The following is a 19852-nucleotide window of genomic DNA, read 5'->3' as shown; positions in this document are numbered from 1 at the left end:
AGAGCTTTTACTTCCCTGGTTTACTCAGCCACAGTTTGCTTTGGTTTGTCATATTTCTCATTAAGTGTGGCCAATTTCTCCTTGGCTTCATTCAACTCTGCCATCTGGGCCTCTAGGACTTGAATTTCCTTCATCATTTTCTACATATCAAGGCTTTGAGCTTGTTCTGATGTTGTTGCTGGTGCTGATGTTGATGGAGCTGTTTCAGCTGTTTGTCCTGTGGGAGGAGTGATGATTTGAGGGGGCTCCTCAAGGTTGATCACTGGCTGAGGGGGCTGAGATGTTTGGCCTCCTTCTCTCTGCTGCAGGGCTGCCTGCAATGCAACCTCTATTTCTACTAATTTGCCTTCTGTTTGGACCAGCTGCTTGTGTAGTGTCAGTAGCATGGCTGCCACATCCTGGTCCTTCCTCTGCTGAGCAACCTCTTCTGTTTGAGGGTGAAGGGTTGCTGGAATTTTCACCATCTTCCTCAAAGCTGCAATATCTGCATCTCTTACCTTTAGCAGTGCCTGTATAACTTTGGGATCTTTTGGGTCATGCCCAAGCTCTATAATAATATCCTCCAAAGACCTGATCCTGTTTTCTTTGGCCTGAGAGGATGCCTTCTCCAACTCAAGTTGGGCAGTTGTATTGTGCAGACTGTTTTGCAATTTGTGTGCCAGGAAGGTCTTGTCTGCAAGGGTTGAATAGACCATCTCACCCATTTGCTTATGGAGCTCTATCTGGTCCATAGGGTCGATGTCTTTTGCAAGGACCTCAAGGTTGGTCCTTATATAATCTGCAGCTGACTGTGGCTGCAGCATGGTAGGCATGAAATGACTCATGGTCATTTTCCCCTCTGTTATGTCATATGCTGACACAAGCCTCTGCTGGTTTGTAGGGGCCATTTTAAGCAGGTGATTATAGAGTTGGAGCCTAACTGGCTCATTTCTCTTTTTGATGTCAATAAACTGCTGCTTTATGCCTGATTCAGCTCTCCTTTGCTGGCTTGAGGACCTGACCTCTCCTCCAAGGGTTCTTTCTTGTTCCTGCTGAAAGGAACTGGCAGATGCCTCCATGCTAGGAGGGCCCATACCCAAGGATTGCCCAATAGGCATCTCCTCTTCAGATAGAGGATTTAGTCTCTGCCTTTTCTCCCCTTGATTTGTGGATGTGTTGAGGGGAGTCTCTTGCTCTCTATCCCTCTTCTTGCCTCTTTCTTCATTTACGGGTGTTTGGAGTACTGAAGTCTCCACTATTGTTTCTTGCCTAGGAGGCACACTCTCTTGAGCCTGTTGCTCTGTAGATATTGGGGCCTCAGCTGTTTCTTTTTGCTGCTTTGGCTGCTCTTTTTGCTGTTCTACTGTAGGGGGTGGCTGTTCCTGCTCCATCTCCTTTTCTTTACCCTTGCTGGCTGCCTGAGGAGTAGTTTTAACTGCTTGCTGGTGGGCTGTAGAGGATGAGGTAGCTGCTCCAAGTTGCCTTTGATAAGAAGAGGAAACATGCCCACAAGTTTCCAAGTCAGCTTCTTTCTCAAGATTCTTTGCTTCTCTTTGTAGTATTTCCTCTCTAGGACTTGCTTCCTCTAAAGTGTGCCCTCTTTCCATCCTAACAGATTAGCATATTTTTCAATGTGGGGTAGCCTTACATGATCATAACCAGCCAATTTATACTTGACCCTTCTAAGACTAATGAAGTGATTGGGGTCATAGGGTGACCAAAGGAAACTGGTTTGCAATCGGAGGCCCTCTAGGATCTTATCTACTTCTTTCCATGCCTCTTCTCTTTTGTTGTAAATGAATGGGCCTAGCTGATTTCTGACCTTCAGCTGTACCTTCTTGTTTTTGTTGTGGAAATGGACCATGTCTGCATTTCCAAACTGCCTGAAATATTCTAAGGCAAATAGTCTCATAGGGACGTATCTTAGCAGTCTATATGGGGCCAATTCACAGCCATATATTCTAATTACTGTATGGTTTTGGTAAAAGTACCAATCCCCAAAGCTGTAGGCCTTTGGGAGCTGGAGAATCCTTTGTATCTCATCTGTTAATCTTGGAGGAGGGGTACCCAATAGCAAGGACATAGCTGGATGGATAAAGAGGTCTATGAATTCACAATAGCTATATGGTGAGTAAGATATGTGATGAAAGACTGAAGTCCAAAATACCACTGATCTTGGGTTCCCCTGAGCATCAAACTTCTTGAGGGAAATAGGGAAGCCATCAGTTTGATAAAATAGGAATAAGTGGTAGATGTATGAAGTGTATCTAAACACCTTTTCCCTCTCTAGATTCATCAATTGCTCATGAATCTTATTAGCAATGTATGCAGCATAATCATAGTGCACAACAGGAGGCATTCCAGGGGAGAAAATAGACATCATTGCCAGAATGGTTTCATCAGCATCCTCAGCTGATCTGTAACCCAGGACATAAATGATTAAATCTACAAGCAACTTGACCAACTCATTAAAATAGACATTTCCTATAGGAGGGGTCCTCACAGTTTCAGAGCCTGATTCAATGAATAGCTGATTAATCTTTATGATTTGGGCACTAGACAGCTTGCCTCCTTTCTTTAGCAAGTCCATCATGGAAAGAGGAGTCAATGGCTTTGTAGAGTGAAAGTTCAGCATTTGATTTATAGCCTCAGGGGTGACATGGAACAAAACTGCACCTGAGGTATTGAGGACAGCTCTTTGACATGGGTCATAGTTGGCACTGCATCTGTGAATTAAATCTGGAAGGACATTGACTTGAGGGAGGTTATAAATGGGCAAATTGGAGTCCCAAATCCCTAGAATATCAGTTCCATTGAGGTGCTTGGCCTTTAGCTCATTGAGCACATGAATATTATATTTGGTGTGCATTGAGAGTGTTTCTGTCATCTAGTAATCTCTATCACCCAGGGCCTGCCATTCCAACTCTCTGTGTGGGGCATTCAAGGGTGGAATGTTTAGTGCTACTGGTGTTTCCATGGTTACTTAGTACTCTGAATTGTACTAGAACTTGTTTCACTGGGCAGAGCAACACAAAGCGGTATTTTTTGCAGAAGTAAGGAAATTTGCAGGGGAAACAGGGTGAATTATGGTGAGAACAAATTGAAATGCTCCCAAGAAAGTATAATGAGAAAATGCTGGGACTAAAAAATCTATTTCCTGGTGAATTAGTGCAGCAAAGGTTTTAAGTTCACGAATGCGCAAACTGACTGTAAATTGATGGAAACTTGGCTCAATGTGGACTTCTGTGGGTGAATTTCGACCTTATAACTGAAGATAAATGCTGGCCACCGGGGATTTGCTGGTAATTACAGTGATTTGTCTCTCTTTTCTCACTTATTTTGGTGAATTTATACAAAAAACCAGGTGCGGAGGGGAAACTTGGATAAATACCTGGTGAACTTTGGCAATGGTGGCAAGTGCAGGCAGATTGAGGGCGCACACGGTCTTTAAGTCAATTTCTGCAGGTTGACGGTGAAATGGTCGTAATTTGCATGCAGAGAGCAGAAATACTTCTTTTGGCAAAAGTGATAAAAACACGAATTTTGGTGAAAATATGGACATTTTGGGCTATTGGCGCTTTTTTTGGATGACGTCATCGGGTGGGGTCGGGTATGGAAGGGTGGCGTGGCGGCCTGTGAGTGGTCGACGGGGACTGGTGAGGTGGCGGACAGGTCGGAGCGATGGTGGGCCGGGCGCTGATGCGGGGCTGACTTGGTGTGACGTGGGTGTGACGTGGGCAGGTGGTATACGGAGGGCGGTAAGCGGTTCCATCGAACCGCTTATGGTACGGTGGCGGTGTTGGCAGGCAGCCTCCCGATATGATTTGGGAGCGACGCGTGGCACTGGCCTGACGTCACCCTCTGACACTTTTCGGGAGGTAATGTCCGGACATCGGGGGCGGCCCGATATTGATATGGGCCGTCGGATGGGAAAGCCCAGATTTGACGGTCGATAGGTTATAAATATGAAAGGAAGATACGGCAGCGAGGCGGGGAATAAACAATTATATTTCTTGAAATGTGCGCCCGGGCAGGACTTTGGAAACCAAAGAAAATATGGGTTTTTTCCAATGTTTTTTGCTTTCAATGCGCTTTAATCAAAACTTTGGGTAAAGGGATAAAAGTGGGTTTATTAGTGTCTATTGCAAATAGCGTGGGTTAGAGATAATAGTGGGTTTTTACAAGGTTTTCTACAAATAATGCGGGTAAAACAGTTCAAAGGTGTTGTAAAGGGACAAAGGGGTAGGGCTTAGGTTATTAAACCAACGTGGGGTTAGTTTAATCCCTGATTTTGAACAAAGCATCTTGAACCAGATTTAGATTCTGCATGTTTTTCCAATATTTGGACATATGGCTATAATGCCAAAGGGGAGGGATATATACAATTTTTTGGGGTTTTATACACCATGGTGCTATAGTAATAGGGGAAGGGGAACATAGGGAATTAAGCATAGATAGAGTTAGTAATTAGTTTTGGAAGGGGAATGTGAATGGGAGGAGATAGATACTAAGTTTTTAGAAAAGAAACTTAGTTAGGGAGTAGATCAAAATGAAAAGAATTTTACACAGGAAATGTAGCTCTTTATGCAATATGGATCAATCCATGAATTTGATTTATCTCATGAGCAAAGGTGGTATTGGGATGTTAGCAAGGAATGTGATGGGGAATGATTGGGAAGTTAGACATGCATCATTTTGCTGCTACAACATTGCTGAATAGGAATATCTGCACTGACACCATGTTTTTCCTTTGCTTAGGCCAGTGAAATGTCATAAATCATGCTTCTGCAACCCCATCTACCTACCCATTCTATTGCCTAGCATTTTTTGTTACTTCAAGGAGGGTGCACTTAGACTTGCAGACCCTCATGTGCCTTTTCTTTTCCTTTGGCCTTTTCCTTTTGATTTTCTATCTAAGGCTAGCCTTATTGCTTCCAAGGCCCCAGATTAAACAGTTGGGAACCTTCATTCTCTACCTAGCTACTTATCTGCCAAGATTGAACAGTTTGGACATATTTCTTTCTCTAGTCTACAACAATCAATTGAAATATGGCATGACCCAGCTTAGACTGTTGGATCACCCATTCAGAAGTAGGATAGCATCAACCAACTGAAGATAGGTGTCTTTCACAAGAATATGAGATCTTTGCATCACCAAAGTAGATCATATTGGCACTTCCCCTGCCAATCATGATAAATGAAACCTATTGGTATAGGTAGCTAACAGTGGCTCCACTTGGGGATGGTTTTTCTACTTGAAAGACCAAGAACAGCAGGTCAGAATTCCTTGGGTTTTGATCTTTTCTCAAAACTTACAAACTTGTCTCTTTGGACCTCAAAATTGGAATCTGTCACTATTGTAGAAATTGCTGAAAATAAAAGCCTTTTCCTGCTTATTTACAAAGCTTCTTGAATTGAACTATTTAAAGGCTGAAAGAGAATAATATATACAACTGATTATGTACAGGGGAAAAACCATGCTATATACATGCAAAGTAATCAAAGTAGTGCTTTAACATCCGGTCATTTAGAGGGCCCTCTTCAGCTTCAGTGCCATCCAAATTTTCCAAGAAATAAGTGTTATTTCCTTGTACTGCTTGAATAACAAAAGGCCCCCTCCAAAGGGAGTCAAATTTGCCATGCTTACCCTTGTCTTCTCTCCTTGAATCCCATTTAAGCACTTTATCCCCAATAAAGAAATCTTCAGCCTTAGCTCTTCTATCAAAGGCTTAGCTCTTCTATCAAAGGTTTTCTTCAGCTTCTCTTGTAGGATTTGAACTCTGTTATACACTTGATCTCTGGTTTGCTGCAAACATATAACCTGGTTTATTCTTCTTTGCATGTCATTTGGTTCAGCTTGACTTTCCTGAAGCAGCTTCATGACAGGGACCCCCAATGATGAGGGGAATTTGGCTTCCATTCCATAAACCAACTCATATGGGTTGACCCCTATAGATCTTTTGGTTGTTAGCCTGTCTGCCCATAAGGCATTTACAAGCTTCTTGTGCCAATTTTTCTTATTCTCTTCTAGTATCTTCTTAATGATGTTGATAAGACTTTTGTTAGATGATTCAGCTAACCCATTCCCTTGAGGATAGTATGCAGTGGAATGTCCCAAAGTAATGTGGAATTTGTGGCAAAAGTTCACCATTTTCTTGGATCTAAAAGCAGCAGCATTATCTGTTATAATCTTGTCAGGACAACCAAATCTAGAAAGGATATTAGTCTCAAGGAACTGAATGATAGTAGAATCATTTTCTTGTCTACATGGAATAGCCTCAATCCATTTAGTAAAGTAATCTGTGGCTGTTAGAATCCATCTATGTTGGCCTGAGGATGAAGGATGAATTTCCCCAATGAAGTCCAAGCCCCATTGCTGAAAGGGCCTTTCTGTTGCAATAGGCCTTAAGGGAAGTGGTAGTAACTTTCTTTTTCCCTCAAACACCTGACACTTGTGATATGAAGTGGTAAATTTTTTGACATCAGAGAATAGAGTGGGCCAATAGTAACCTGCCCTTAATATCTTGTCCACAGTGGACTTCCAGTACAAATGTCCACCACAATCTCCTGCATGGAATTCTTTCATAACATTGTTAGTTTCATCCATATGCAAACAGTTCAGCAGTATACCTTCATGATTTTTCCATAGTAAATTACCATCTATAACACAAAATTTTGAAGCTTTCATTTTTAAAAATCTAGATTTGGTTCTGGACAATCCTGGTGGAGCACACAGGTTTTTCAATATATAACAGATATCAGAATACCACAGGGATTGTTCAAAGGCTACATTGATCTTTGGAGTCGCCAGCTCCGGTTCATTGTCCAATTGGTTAATGTCCAAGGCTTGGAAGTTTGCTTCTGTCATCAATTTAGCCAAACCTTGCCCTTTTATCAGTTTTGTAGGTCTTATTTCAATATCAAATTCTAAAATGTTAGCAATCCATTTACCTCTTCTACCTTCTAAGTTTTCTTGAGTTAGTATGTCTTTCACAATGGAACTTGGTACATAAGCAATAACATGGGAATATAAGATGTAAATCCTAAAGTCTTTGATGGCTTTGACCAATGCATAAGCTTGTTTTTCCATGATCTGATATTTCAGGGGTGCATCTCTAAGGGTTCTACTAAAGAAAGCAATGGGTTTTTCATTCCCTTGATAATCTTTCTGCAATAAGACAGCAGCAATAGTATGCTGGGAGGAAAAAGAGAAAATGATAAATTCTCTATCAAATTGAGGATTTGTTAATACTGGGGTTTGAGTAAGGGCCAATTTAATACCTTCAAAAGCTTGATTTGCTTCTACTGTCGACTTTACTTTTGAATCCTTCTTTAGCATGTTGTTTAGTAATTTGATCAATTCTGCTAAGTTTGGGATAAATCTCCTTAAAAAGTTGATCTTTCCCAAGAAGGCTTGTAACTCTTTAATGTTTCTTGGATGGGGCATTTGCAAGATGGCCTGTATTCTGTCTGGGTCAATTCTAATGCCATCCTTTGAAATGATATGACCCAATAGCTTACCTTCTTCCAAACCAAATAGAGATTTCTTGGGATTTAAAGAAATTCCATACTTCCTACATGTTATGAATATTTGTCTCAAATGCTTTAAATGTTCTTGGTCAGATTTTGAGAAAGGTGTGAGGTCATCTAAGTAAATAACAAGGAACTCATGAATCTCTTTAGCAAAAGCAATATCCATTGCTCTCTGAAATGTAGCTCCTGCATTTTTCAATCCAAAAGGCATTTTAACATATTTAAAAGTTCCCCATGGAGTTGTGAAAGCTGTTTTATCTTGATCATCAGGGTGGACTAGGATCTGATTAAAGCCTGAGAATCCATCAAGTAATGAGATTCTTGAAGCCCCCACCACTCTTTGGAGAATGTGATCCATTTTTGGTAAGGGATAATTGTCCTTAAGGGACACTTGATTCAAATTCCTTAGGTCAACGCAAAGCCTAATCTCCCCAGTTTTCTTTCTTGTGGGAACCAAGTTTGAAATTTAGTCTGAAAACCTGATTGGTGCTATGATACCAGCTTTAAACATTTTTTGTACCTCTTTCTCAATTGAAGGGAGGAGCATAGGATTGATTCTTCTCAATTTTTGCTTGAATGGCTTTTGATTGGGCTTGAGAGGGATAGTGTGTTGAATAACAGAGGTGTCATAGGATTTCAAATCCTCATAACTCCATGCAAACACATCTTGGAACTCTTTAAAGAGGTCAATGTATTTAGGTTTCTGGTCAGGAGGTAAAGAGGCAGACAATTTTATTATCTTGGGTTTTTCAATAGTTCCAATGTTGCATTCTTCAATGGCAGCATTAAGGGGTTGCATTTTTGGTTTTCTAGGAACATCATTTGAGTCAAAGATGTCCTCCAATGGAGTTAGGCCTGTTGGTAGAAAGTTGTCTTTTAGCTCTATGATTTCAGCCTCTGTACCAGCTACTTCATCAAAATGCAATTGTTCAAGTTGCTGTATTTTCTCCTTGTCAAAGTTTGTTGGGCAAAGTATTTGATTTGCTGTTTTAGGTGATATTGCTGTTTTGGGTGATATTGCTATTTGGTCCTTTTCACTCAATGGCTGTGTGTCTTTTACAACGTCAACATCAATGTTCAAGCCTGAAAATTCATGCTGCAAGGTTAAGAAACTATTTATTTGTGTGTCATCCTCAAACACTTGCCAATCTTTAACATTGTTTGGGACAGAAGGTCTGTGTTTTATCTCAGCTGTAAAGCAGTGATTGGGTTCAAAAGGCAATTTGCATGTACTAGAAAATGTAGCTAAACTGTGTGCATGAAGGTTGTGAGTCCTAGGTATTTTGGTCATTTGAAATTCAGTGAAAGCTTTGAGTATTTCAATAGTAGCAGCCCTGTATGATCTTAGTCTTTTGTCATTTGTGACAAAATTGCCTTTCACTTGTTGGATAATAAGGTCTGAATCTCCCATGATTGAAACTTTTGTGGCCTGAAATGATTTTACCAGTTTGAGGCCTAGCAGAAGAGCCTCATATTCTGCCATATTATTAGTACATCTGAAATTAAGCCTATAGACTCGACCTTGTGCATGATTGCTTTGTTTGTTATGAATCTACACTCCAGCTCCTGCCCCTAATTTGTTGACTGATCCATCACACTCAAGAAACCATAAGATCTCTTGATTTAGGGGAGTTTCAACATTTTCTCTATGACTTGGGATTATAAGTTGGAGTTCTTGTCTTTCACCTGGTTTGTCTTCTAGAACAGTTTCATCACTTGATTGCACAACCTTGATTTCTTGGGAACTTGATTCCTCACTCATATGCAGATCTTGTTCAAGTATGATAGATTTGTTATCACTCATTGGACTTATATCATCATTGAACAGGATGAAGGAATCCATATCAGAATGGACTGCATAAATAGGGAAATTTTGAGGTTTTTCTTCACTGCTCACCATGTATTTCATGAGTGACTCTCTGTATAGCCTCTTGGGTTTCCCAAAGATAGAGATGGTAGCATATGACATATCCAATTGCAGGGAACCTTGGAGTTTAGCCCCCCATGATCTTGATAACAACATTCCATATTTGGGTGGGATATCAGCAACTACCACATCCATTAAGATTGTTTTGTTTGGGTACTGGACTAGGGACACACATAGATCCTTTATCAAGCCTAAACACTTAACTTGGCTGGAGTCAAATGAGAATAGGTCCTTATATGGTCTTGTAATATCTAGATTCAACCTCTCCATGACTGATTTGGGCATCAGGTTGTGAGAGGCGCATGAGTCAAACATTGCATTGTGTAATATCTTATCATGAACATGCAAGCTGACATAAAAAGGTAAGATTCCTGTGACTGCTGTCTTTCCATCAACCTCTGTGTTATCACAAAATCACAACTGAAGGGCTGCTGATCAGGCAGACTCTGTGTAACTATTTCAGACCAAGCTTTTGACTAAGGATTAGCCTCCCTAGCCTGAGAGGGCTCTCTCAAGAAAAGGTTATTGATTTTGAATGTTGATAAGAGGGCTAACTCTTGTACAATAGATTTAATGTAAGCATAACTGGTTGGAAACACACCAAAAGATATCTCATTGGGCTATGGAGTCTATAATATCAAGTAAACAAGAAAAACACAGTGAACTCATAGAAATCAAGGCTCTTAGCATTACAAGTCAAACATATTCCACCACACATAGCTTGCTGTATACACAGGAAGTCAGAGCATATAAGTATGAATTCTGAGTGATTGCATACAACAAAACCATAAAATAACATAAGGTATAACACATCATCACTTCATTTGACCATGACAATCCTTTGAGAATCTTGAGAAGAGTCTAACTCTGTTTTACTATTACTGTCAAAAAAGATCTTACAGTGGCCCAAAACAACACACTTTTTCTATTAAGTATCCAACCTTTTTTACATCTAAGTTATTCCTATATATAGCCTATCAAAACACTGCTGTACGAGACTCCTCATCAAGCATGAAGGGAGCTCGGGCTTTTGACATAAATGACCTTAACAATAACATAAACGAACTAATTTATTACAAGAGATATGATGCTACGAAAACAGAGGATTCCATCATATTGGCACTTTAAGTCTTCTTCCTTGTATACCCTGATGTGTCCTTTGAGCTTGCCACCTGTAGTACTGCAATAATAACCATATCCAAGCTTAAAACAGATTCAATGTACATACAGCTCCGGATACTTGATGCATAGATGACTTCAACAACCGAAAAGAAAATGAAGCCTATATTCTTGGTTGCTGCCTCCCCTCGGTGTTCATATATTAATGATCCATCTTTAAGCCATTTAAACCTTGGATAGTCCCGTGTGACTGAAGAAAACTCATAACCCAGCCATCCCACAACTGGACAAGTGTATCATTTAACACCTCAGCAGCTCTATCCAAACCCTAAAATTTCGGAGATAAAGTGACTTTTAGGCAAAAGACAAAACTTCGACTTTTTCTTTGAATATTTACACCTGGCCTCCTTTTCAAAATATCTGACTGATCTTCTATAGTCTACATGCTGATATTAAACCATCTCTTTGAATATATGCTGATCTCATCATTCCAACTCAAGCTTTAAACCTAACCAGTCATCTACAGCAGTTTCGTAGCGCGCTACGAAACTGCTGTAGGTCATCAAAATTAAATATATGAACCTCAAAACAGCAATATTTCAAATCTATGATTCCTTTAGTCTTTCCATACAGGTGTGAAGACACAAAAAAGTCTCAAAAACTTTTAAAAAGACAATGGCCTAACATATATCAAAATTTGAGAAAACACATTCCTCCTTGAATCATTTAGCTAGCTTGTCTAGCTTTTCTTTCAGGCTGATGACTTCCTCCTTCAACTTCTTGTTCTGTGCTCTTAGACTTGCATTCATTTGTTTCATAGTTTTTGCCTGTTTTAGAGCTGGTATTGTCCATACATAGGCGTCAGATACCGAACTAGCTTGACTGATCAAACTTGTTTTACCTTTCATCACAGCTTTCTTATAATTAGTATATCTCACTGCCTTCTCTTTAAAAATATTATGAACCTGAGGTATCTCCTTACTTGCTCCAGCTTGTTTTGTAATGGCAACCACATTTCCACTTTGACTGATAACCACCTTATTGTCCTTATTCTTGTTTTTAACTGCTTGGACTATTCCAGAGAAGATTTCAAGTGCCTCTGTCCTAGGCATGTCTGAAGGGACTTTCTCTTTTTGAGCCTTTTCTGCTTCCTTTATTTGCCTCCTAGTCATTGGTCTGCGAGGTTTAAAGGCATACTCTTCACCTAGTTCTTCAAACTTTAACCTTTTGGAAGCCTTTGACTTCTTAGAACTCTCAGGTGAAGATTGTGTTAGATCAATATGCATAGGTGCCACCAATTGATCTGGTTCTATTTCAAGTGGTTCAACTTGGATTGGATGTTCTTGTTCTAATTCAATGGCTTCCAGCAAATCATTTAGACTACCCTTAGAAACAGGACTCTCTTCCTCATGAGCAGATTTTCCTTTTTCTTTGTTCAGCTGACCTCTAGTTCTTGCTCTTGAAACTCTTTCAACTTCACTAGACTTAATTTCATCTTTTCTTTTGTGAGTCTTCTGTTTAGATGATTCTGGTGTTTCTTTAAGCAGCAACTTAGAGGCTTCTTTTTCAGACACTTTGGATGATTTTGAAGTTTTGACTACTGATGCCTCAGGAGTTTCTTTGACCGCTAACTTAGGAGTCTTCTTTGTTGATGCTTCAGGTGTTTCTTTGACTGTTACAGACCTCTCTGGCTTCTTTGTTTTAGCTTTGGGCTTCTTATGGTCTGTTATTTCTTTCCTAATCTCAGCCAAAGTAGTATCCTCACTCCTATCTTCTCTTTCTCTTACAGGTAATGGAGTGAGGCCCGTTTTACTAGGGAAACCGGCCATGAATACAAACGAATCCCAGTCTTTACCAATTTTATGTAGGCTATCCAACACCAATAATTTAACCAGACCATGATGAAAAAGAGATGTTTCATAAGCTTCCTTTTTCAACTGAATCTTGTCACACATCTTAGAAATACTCCTGAATAAGTAAAAAGGGATGTCTATTGAGCTCTTACCAGTGAAGTGTAGTAGCAGCTTGAAATGATATGAGTAGACTTTGTTGTACCGACCTTCACATGTCAAGTACTTCTGGATGCATGTCAATAATGTAGCATAATTCTCCTTAAGATAGCTCCTTGGGACAGCTTTAGTAAGATCTTCGTCTACATATGGTGCCTTTAAGAACTCCTTACACGGACCCATATCAAACTTGAAATTCTTGAACCATTCTTGGCCACCTCTTGGGATTTCTGTGACTGTAGAAATGACTTCAGGGGAAACCGGAAACTCCAGCATGGCCACCTTTGAATTTAATCCCGTGAAGTTCACTGCAAATGCCTTGGTCACTTCTGCATGTCCACCTTTGAGTTTTTCACAGAACCGCCAACAACCAGCAGCTCTGAACGCCTTTGCTACTTCCTCATCCCTGAGGGTTACATCTAATCCCTCCGGCTCTGTTCTCACACATCTACCCGAACGGTGCTCCTTTCTCTCCATGTTTCTTTGCACAATTCTACACAAGGAAATGACGGTGGTTTGCAGCACGATAACACTCTTTGGCTGTAGAACTCAGGCTCGCTTGCAGTAGTCTGATTAGAATAAAGCTCACGCTTTTCATAGAGTAGAAGACATTCATATGTTATGAAAAACACATTATGGAATGACCACTTCCTATGACGTCCTCCAAACTGACACCTAACTCAATGAAATCAGACCTGATGGCAAAGTAATGGCTAATCATGACACGTAAATGGTGTGAGGAAACAATCATAACCGGACTCGTGACTCACCACTTCTCGGATTAGACATTTCAGGAAGAAAACTAGACAACAGCCCGAAACCCCGATTTCGTAGCGCGGGCAGTTCAAATTTAAAGGAATGCGCTACGAAATCGCTGGCAAACGGGCCGCTACGAAAACACGCAAACATTATTTAGCAGCAGAACTGACCAATCACACTCGCGCTACGAAACTGCGCAAGTACCTAAGAGATCATACCCGCACTGCGAAACTGCGCAAGTACCAATGACATGACATGACATAACTAACCATGATGGAAGATGACTAATGCCCTTGCCTTTACACGAATTTCATTCATAACTCTTGAATTTCAAAATTTGAAATTGACATAAGTTAACAAACTTATTTACAAGACCTCAAGACTTTATAAAAACTTATGGATAATTAACATATACATGAACTATAGATTCTAGTGATAACACTCTGGACCGAAAAGTAGTTCTGGGGTATCATCCAACACATTGACATCATCTTTGTTGTGGGTCAGTTGAAGGGACTTCATGATTTGTTGTTTGTAAATGTCATGCTTGGCTAGCTCTGAAAGAGGAATGGCTATCTTCAATTTTCCAATTTCAGCTTCTAAGTCAAAAGGTCTTTCAGATTGGGTCTTGGTGTTCTGGTTAACAACCCTTTCTCTCTCAACCAAATTTTTAGAATTTTCTTCTTGATTCTCATTTTGATCTTGAGGCTTGTCCTTTGTGCTTATCTTTTGGGAGGTGCTGATTGGATTGTGCTGTAAAGGAGGTGTAGCCCTTGGTTCCTGATTTGAGGGGAATGGTTCTGTTACCTCTTCAACAATTACTTCATTTGTATTTGAATCAGTTTTGTTAGTAGGCTCTGTGACAATAGCTTTCTTAGGCTGCAGGCTATCCTTTGTTTTCTCAGGCTGTGTCACATTTATAGTTCTGCTCCTTAGCTTGTATTGCTTATGAACTTCATAAACAACTGTGTCATAGCCTTGTTTAAAGTCAAATGACTCACCTGACTTGGTTTGGAACTGCTTGATGTCTTCATCTTCATGATCCTCTTGACTCAGAAAGACTTGCTGATCATTATTGAGGCCCATCAAATTGATGTGGGTGTCATCTATCTGCTCATTAGAAGTGGATGTTTCAGCATAGTTTTCTTGGAATGGAGGTCTAATTTCTGGTTCAGGGCTTGCTTTGCCAACATTAGGATTTTGATTTCTTCTAAAATTGGGATTCCTGATTGGATTATTCTGTGGTGCTTCCCATGATGACTTCCTCTCAACCGATTCTACTCTGTCACCTAACCTATGCATACCAGTGATTATTGCATCTAACTTCTGATCCCAGCCTGAAGGCTCTTCCTTGAAGGTAGTCTTTCTTTCAGTTCTGGTTCTATTTCTCCTAGCTATGAGGTTTGCTTCTACACTCACTGCTATGTCTTGCATTTCAGCTAAAGTCCGAGGAGCTCTTTCTCTTAATTGGTATGCCATATCTGAATCAAACCCATCAGGAAAGGTGTATAGAGCTAGATCAGGTGGGGGTCTGAGATTTTGGGGAATAGCATTATAGACGTTGTTAAACCGAGCACAATAGTCCAAGACAGTTTCTTGGGGACCTCTTTTGATAGTATTATATTCAGATAAAATGTGAAGTGGGTCCTTCTTCTTCTCCCATCTGTTGATAAAGGTTTGATATAAGGCTTCAGGGTCAACTATGGAATTTACTGGGAGTGCCCTAAACCATGATCTTACATCTCCTGTTAGGCTTTGCACAAAAATTTTCATTCTAACCCCATCATCATCTATCTCATAATTTTCAAAGTAGTCCTGCATTTTCTTGGTATGTTGAAGGGCTGGGTGAGAGCCAGTACCATCAAAATATGAAATCTTGCTTTGGTAATCTTGAGGCATAGGCCCTGGGTTGGCAGGTAACTGCAGTGGAGCATATCTATTAGCCATGTTTGGTGGAACAATATGGATAACAGGAATAAATGGGATAAGTGGAGGAAAGGGGATGAGAGGGGTATGTGTAGTTGATGGAGTAGCTGAAAGGATACCTTGTGAAGTGGATGAAGAACTAGGAGGTTGTGGGACAGTGGTGTGAGGATGTGGGGAAACCTTAGCAGGGCTTGGAATGTTAGTTTGAAGACCTGCTTCAGAACTTGAATTTGATAGAGTCCCTTCTGATTTGTGTCTCTTGAGGATTCTTGAAATCAAGTTTGGATTTTGGAATTCAGGTGATGGATCAGGGTCTGGGTTTGACCTTGTGTAGCGAGTTTTCTTCTTAGGAGCCAGTTTCTATGAGTTTCTTTTAGGAGAATTTTCTAAGGGATGGTGATATTTGACAAGGACTGATCAGGCATAGCACAACTGTATGGAACTTAAGACTGAATAAAGATTGACTGAGGCAACTTTTATATACTCCTGCAAATGCAAAGCAGAGGCAGTTTCTAAGGCTGTCTCGCTGTCACTCAGGCTTTATCTACAGTATTAAGGATCAGACAGGGGGTTATAAAGTTCATTCAGGTCCCCAGCGGAGTCGCCATTTATGTCAACTCCCAGGTTGTTCCCTTTGACTCCTGAGGGAATACGGCCGAGGTAACCACTAACCAAGCTTTGGATTACGGGTTCTAGCCAACCTGTAATCAGAGAGGGCTCTCTCTTTTAGTTTTTACTTTCTTCTTGAGGATCTTAGGCTAGTTATGAGGTATGGGTTTTGATTTAAATTTTGGTTGAATGATGTCTTTCAGCGCCTAAGATGAGATCTTCAGATAGTTTCAGTCCATTGGGCAATGGAGTCTGTGATTATGGGTTGTTTGAGGTGTTGAGTAAGATTTCTTGGAACTGCAGGGCCTTTAGATATGTCATGAAACAAACTTAAGATTGTGGTGATAAAATATGATTAGCCAGTGGCAATTAAGAGTCTTCACTAAGCTGGTAATGTGAGAAAGAGACATATCACCCAGGAGCAGATTTGAATTCCTGGATAATAGTCACTGTGAAAGTTTTAGTCTGAAGGTGCAGCAACTAAGAATTACACTTTCGTAACTATAACTGGAGGAAAACATTCATAACAGCATAGATTGAGTTCAGGGTATTCAATGAATAAATCCTGAAACTATTCTTTTTCTGTGCTATTAAACTGTGAAACATAGAGCATGAACGGATTATGAAAGAATGAAATACATAACAAGAAGGTTAAAGAAACTTATTGTGCCATGAAATATGCAGGAATCCTGTAGCAGTCAGCAAACACACCACGGAACTTATCAGACAACACGGAACTTTGGAAATTCCATTAGCTCCCTGTATTAAACTCTGAAATTTACAACATAGGCTCTTTTGAAGAGAAAATCAACAACCCTTGCAAGCTTATGCGAGGGGAAATATATACAATCTGTTTTTACAAAATATCTGAATGCTGAGTCATTTGATTAATAAATGCGTTCACCAAATTTCAGAATGGAAGATAAGGAAGTTATTGCTGTCTTAAATTTATAATGAATACCCATTACTTCTGTCAGAAATCTTTTGACTTTTGGAGGCTACTGAGTCGGTTGAACGCTCTTCATTAATTCTGAATGATATGTCTTGATGGCTCTGTCGTGCTGTGGCTTTCTCGGCCCTGTCATCTGTACCTGTCACTGTTGCTTTTGTGGCCGAATTGCTTTGCTGAGTTGGCTCAGCCCAGTCTTTTCCAGTCATACTGTTGGCTCACAGCAATAACTGTATCATGCTGGTCCACCATTCCTGTGTAGGCAATTGATGCCTCAAAATTGTGCCTAATGTTTCATCCGCTTCAATATATTTGAAGTAATTAGGAGGCACGTCAAACAGATGCCTGATTTCATTCATAATAAAAAACAAATTTTCTACTTTCTCATAGAGGCTCTGCCCAGATGCAGGCCCTGCTTCCTCTGGGATACTTGATCCTGTGGTGATCTGATTGGTGGCAAATGTATTTACCCTTTTTGCATAGTTCTCATGGGATAGTAGCCTTCCTGCGCTGTTCAGTAAGCTGGGAAGGCCTCTGCTATGCAATGCTGTGAATTTATCAGTAAATTTGTTTACCTCTGTTTGCATCTCCTGGCACCTTCTATCCAATGTCTGCACTAGATTTCTCAAATTTAGGACCCTCTTTATTAGCAAAATGGTGTCAGTTCTATTGGTGATTCCTATGGCTGCCAACTGAGGGCCTGTGCGGTTATTTAGAACATTGATCATTCTGTTGGCTATCTCAGGCATAGTGCCTAGAGATGCCCTTGCCCTTTGGCTTTCCTTGTGTGCCCTGCCTATGAGCTCCATGTGCTCATGAATGGTCTCTATGTACTGCCATTGATCTGTTATTGATTGGCCAATATTGGCCCATAAAACTTTCTTGATCTCAGCCACAACTTTGTCAAGGGTAAGCTCTTTTTCCAGCTCCTTTATCTTCTCCTTAAGAGCTTTTACTTCCCTGGTTTTCTCAGCCACAGTTTGCTTTGATTTGTCATATTTCTCATTAAGTGTGGCCAATTTCTCCTTGGCTTCATTCAACTCTGCCATCTGGGCCTCTAGGACTTGAATTTCCTTCATCATTTTCTACATATCAAGGCTTTGAGCCTGTTCTGATGTTGTCGCTGGTGCTGATGTTGATGGAGCTGTTTTAGCTGTCCGTCCTGTGGGAGGAGTGATGATTTAAGGGGGCTCCTCAAGGTTGATCACTAGCTGAGGGGGCTGAGATGTTTGGCCTCCTTCTCTCTACTGCAGGGCTGCCTGCAATGCAGCCTCTGTTTCTACTAATTTGCCTTCTGTTTGGACCAGCTGCTTGTGTAGTGTCAGCAGCATGGCTGCCACATCCCGGTCCTTCCTCTGCTGAGGAACCTCTTCTGTTTGAGGGTGAAGGGTTGCTAGAATTTTCACCATCTTCCTCAAAGCTGCAATATCTGCATCTCTTACCTTTAGTAGTGCCTGTATAGCTTTGGGATCTTTTGGGTCATGCCCAAACTCTATAATAATATCCTCCAAAGACCTGACCCTGTTGTCTTTGGCCTGAGAGGATGCCTTCTCCAACTCAAGTTGGGTAGTTGTATTGTGCAGACTGTTTTGCAATTTGTGTGCCAGGAAGGTCTTGTCTGCAAGGGTTGAATAGACCATCTCACCCGTTTTCTTATGGAGCTCTATCTGGTCCATAGGGTGGATGTCTTTTGCAAGGACCTCAAGGTTGGTCCTTATATAATCTGCAGCTGACTGTGGCTGCAACATGGTAGGCATGAAATGACTCATGGTCATTTTCCCCTCTGTTATTTCATATGCTAACATAAGCCTCTGCTGGTTTGTAGGGGCCATTTTAAGCAGGTGATTATAGAGTTGGAGCTTGACTGGCTCATTTCTCTTTTTGATGTCAATAAACTGCTGCTTTATGCCTGATTCAGCTCTCCTTTGTTGGCTTGAGGAGCTGACCTCTCCTCCAAGGGTTCTTTCTTGTTCCTGCTGAAAGGAACTGGCAGATGCCTCCATGCTAGGAGGGCCCATACCCAAGGATTGCCCAATAGGCATCTCCTCTTCAGAAAGAGGATTTAGTCTCTGCCTTTTCTCCCCTTGATTTGTGGATGTGGTGAGGGGAGTCTCTTGCTCTCTATCCCTCTTCTTGCCTCTTTCTTCATTTACGGGTGTTTGGAGTACTAAAATCTCCACTATTGTTTCTTGCCTAGGAGGCACACTCTCTTGAGCCTGTTGCTCTGTAGATATTGGGGCCTCAGCTGTTTCTTCTTGCTGCTTTGGCTGCTCTTTTTGCTATTTTGCTGTAGGGGGTGGCTGTTCCTGCTCCATCTCCTTTTCTTTACCCTTGTTGGCTGCCTCAGGAGTAGGTTTAACTGCTTGCTGGTGGGCTGTAGAGGATGAGGCAGCTGCTCCAAGTTTCCTTTGATAAGAAGAGGAACCCTGCCCACAAGTTTCCAAGTCAGCTTCTTTCTCAAGATTCTTTGCTTCTCTTTGTAGTATTTCCTCTCTAGGACTTGCTTCCTCTAAAGTGTGCCCTCTTTCCATCCTAACAGATTAGCATATTTTTCAATGTGCGGCAGCCTTACATGATGATAACTAGCCAATTTATACTTGACCCTTCTAAGACTAATGAAGTGATTGGGGTCATAGGGTGACCAGAGGAAACTGGTTTGCAATCAGAGGCCCTCTAGGATCTTATCTGCTTCTTTCCATGCCTCTTCTCTTTTGTTGTAAATGAATGGGCCTAGCTGATTTCCGACCTTCAACTGTACCTTCTTGTTTTTGGTGTGGAAATGGACCATGTCTGCATTTCCAAACTGCCTGAAATATTCTAAGGCAAAGAGTCTCATAGGGACGTATCTTAGCAGTCTATATGGGGCCAATTCACAGCCATATATTCTAATTACTGTATGGTTTTGGTAAAAGTACCAATCCCCAATGTTGTAGGCCTTTGAGAGCTGGAGAATCCTTTGCATCTCATCTGTTAATCTTGGAGGAGGGGTACCCAATAGCAAGGACATAGCTGGATGGATAAAGAGGTCTATGAATTCACAAT

This window comes from Pinus tabuliformis, chromosome 7 (genome assembly GCF_031772625.1).
Source record: "Pinus tabuliformis cultivar Carrire ecotype Pingquan chromosome 7, CPIR1, whole genome shotgun sequence".
Lineage (NCBI taxonomy): Eukaryota > Viridiplantae > Streptophyta > Pinopsida > Pinales > Pinaceae > Pinus > Pinus tabuliformis.
Note: the sequence above shows the minus strand (reverse complement) of the source record.